The sequence below is a fragment of the Oryctolagus cuniculus genome, chromosome 11 (assembly GCF_964237555.1).
Source record: "Oryctolagus cuniculus chromosome 11, mOryCun1.1, whole genome shotgun sequence".
Lineage (NCBI taxonomy): Eukaryota > Metazoa > Chordata > Mammalia > Lagomorpha > Leporidae > Oryctolagus > Oryctolagus cuniculus.
Window position 1 is genome coordinate 11,867,746 of NC_091442.1, and position 3,102 is coordinate 11,870,847.

The following is a 3,102-nucleotide window of genomic DNA, read 5'->3' on the forward strand; positions in this document are numbered from 1 at the left end:
GAAAGAGCAGCCCTGCGCCGGCCTTGGGGACACTCTCTGAGCCTGTGGGGAGGGCACGGACCTGCGTCAGCCAGCACGGCTAGGAGGGGCGGGTGCCCGCGAGGGTGAACCATACGTCCTCTCGGCAGCGGTGGCCAGCGGCTCGGTGAGGCCCCGGGACTTCGATGCGGTCGAAGGTGACTCTGCGGACTTGGAGGGAAGCAGAGTGCCGCCACAGTGCGGGGGGGGGGCTCCCCCAGTCAGTTGAAAGCCTTGAGAGAAGAGTCGGGGTTGCTCAAAACAAGAGGGGGTCTGCCTGCCAGCGACAGCACAGGAGGTCCGCCTGAGCGTGCCGGCTCCCGGGCTGCCAGCCTGGCCGTGGAGGTGCCAAGTCTATCAACCACAGGAGCCAACGCCTTGGATCTCACTTTCTGTGTCCCTGTCCCCCAACAAACACACATGTGCACATATACACACATGCATGTGCACACACACATACACGTATGCACACACAAACACACACATAGACTTGCACACATGTACACGGATATCTACACGGTGCACCTTCAAAAGTTCATGGAAGGGCCGGCGCTGTGGCTCACTTGGTTAATCCTCTTCCTGCGGCGCCGGCATCCCATATGGGCACCGGATGCTAGTCCCGGTTGCTCCTCTTCCTGTCCAGCTCTCTGCTGTGGCCCTGGAAGGCAGTGGAAGATGGCCCAGGTCCTTGGGCCCTACACCCGCATGGGAGACCAGGAAGAGACACTTGGCTCCTGGCTTCGGATTTGCGTGGCGCCGGCCATAGCGGCCATTTGGGGAGTGAAGCAACGGAAGGAATACCTTTCTCTCTGTCTCTCTCTCACTCTGTCCACTCTGCCTGTCAAATAAAAAAAAAAGTTCATGGAAATTGCATATTATGAAAAAAATAAGCCTAGATTTCACATTTTTGTGTGTCCAGGTACACCTACCCTTTAATCTTCTTTCTTCACGAATGACTTGGGTATCCGTGTGTATGTGTGCACTGCACGGGTCTGCTTACCCGGAGAGCCCTAACACGTGTGTGCTCACTCTCACCCGGCAGCAGCGTCCGCTGAGCACTTGGCTCCATGGCTGAGTGGGGAGGGCTGGGGGGAGCAGGTGCTGCCCACCCACGGGTGCTGGTGTCAGAAGCCGCGCAGGCCTCAGGCTGCAGGGCCCCCGGCTGCAGGTGCGGGGAGGCCGTGGGCAGAGGCCCTGTGCTCTCGGCGGAGCCCCGCACCCACGCACTCAGCCACCAGCGCCCGCCTGCCCCGTCTTTGTCTGCGTGGATGTTTGGAGCAAACCCCCGACTCCGCCTGATTAGCTCCCCGATGCAATCACGGCTGTTCGGGGAGCGGCGTCCTCACAGCGAGTCCCTGGGGCTCCCAGGTGGAAAATGCAGATCCACACCTCTGAGCGGTGAGCTCGCCCTTCCTCCCGCCCCTCCCGCCTCGAATGCCCGTTCCCAACAGGCCGGGCTCCCAGCCCTGGGCAGGGGCCTCCGAGGTCCGGCCGCAAAGCCCCAGGCGACCCCGGTCCTCTCGCGGCCCCCCGCGGCCCTCACGCCTGCAGCCCTGGGGGCCACGCGTGTTTGAAGTCAGCGGGTGCTGGTTTCCCCAGTGGTGCGGCACGGCGCTGCCCTCTATGCTCCAGCCAGCCCAGGGCTCTCCCCCTGCCAGGCAGTTCTTCCTTTTTAATAAACCAGGAGCCCCCGGAGGGCAGCACCCTGGGCCGCCCTCCGTGATTGCCCCGGCCTGGGGCGGCTCTCCTGTTCCTGAGTGGCCAGCAGCCCTGGGGGCTGGGGCCCAGGAGCTGGGACCTCCTGGTGCTCAGTGACCTCTGACCCTGGGTGAGACTTCAGCCCCAGTGGGAGGGGTGACACAGTACCCCCTGTAGGGCAACTGTGAATGTCCCTGAGGTGAGGAGGACACAGTGCAGACACCTGTGTGTGGCACATAGTAGGTGCTCAGTTAACAAATGCCACACGGGCCCTGGGCCTGTCTCAGCTGCACCCTGGGAGGACAGCGGCCAGATTTCCCTCGGGTCCTTTCTGTCTCAGCTGTTCTACAGCTCCGCCATCAGGCAGGTCAGCCACTCTGAGCCTCTGCCATTGGACAGAACGCCTGGAACAGACAAGGGTCCACACCCGCAGGAGGAAGCGGGGGAAGGCGGCCCTGCTCCCGCACCCCAGCCTCCTGCCTGTCCTGCTGGGCTGTCCCCTGCAGCCCAGAGCTCCGCCTGTCCACCCTGGGCCAGGGCCACGCCATGTTGCTCTCTGAGCACTATTGGGGCCACAAGCGTGGGGTGGGGTCTGTGCAGGCCCAGGCTGGCCGTTCCTGTGCCGGCTCGTCCTGGCCCTCAGGAGTCAGGAAGCCCCACTCCTGGTCCGTGGCTCTTGGGGGAGCTGACAGGGGTCTCTGGGGACGTAGGTGGCAGCTCCCACCTGGCCGCTGGCCCCAGGGCAGTGGCACCACAGTGTCCCTCAGCAGAGGGAGGGACCAGGGCAGACACAGGAGGGCTGGGCGCTGAGGGACTGGGAGCCGGCAGGAAACACATGGAGCAACACCCTGCACCCTGGCCCCACGGGGAGGATGCTCAGGCAGCCCCGCTGAGAGCCTGGGCCCAGAAAGTGCTGGAAGGGAGCCAGCCGGGGAGGGGGCACAGGAGGATGCGCAGTGCCCTCCCCACTGGCAGGCAGGGGCTGGGAGGTGGCAGGGCTGGGTCCCTCTGTTGAATCCCACAGGACCTGGGGGCAGGAAGACAGAGGAGCTTGGCGCTGCCCCAGGGACGTGGAGAGAGGAACCAGGCTGGGCCGCCCCCCCCACCACGTGCCCCAGGACCTTGCCCTGCCACCCCCCAGGCAGCACGCGGACACAGCAGCCGGAGCTGGAGGAGCTGGACTCAGATCCCAGGCTCTGGCCCGGGAGAGATCCACAGCAGAGACACGGCCCCGGTGCGCCACCCACCTCCTCCTGCAGCCCTGCCGGCCGGGGACGAGGCCCTGAGGCGCCCCCGAGGTCAAACTGTGGCCACCACGCCCACTGCCTCATCCAGCCACTGTCCACTGAGGGATGGCCACGTCCCCGGCACTGCCTCAGCCCCGGG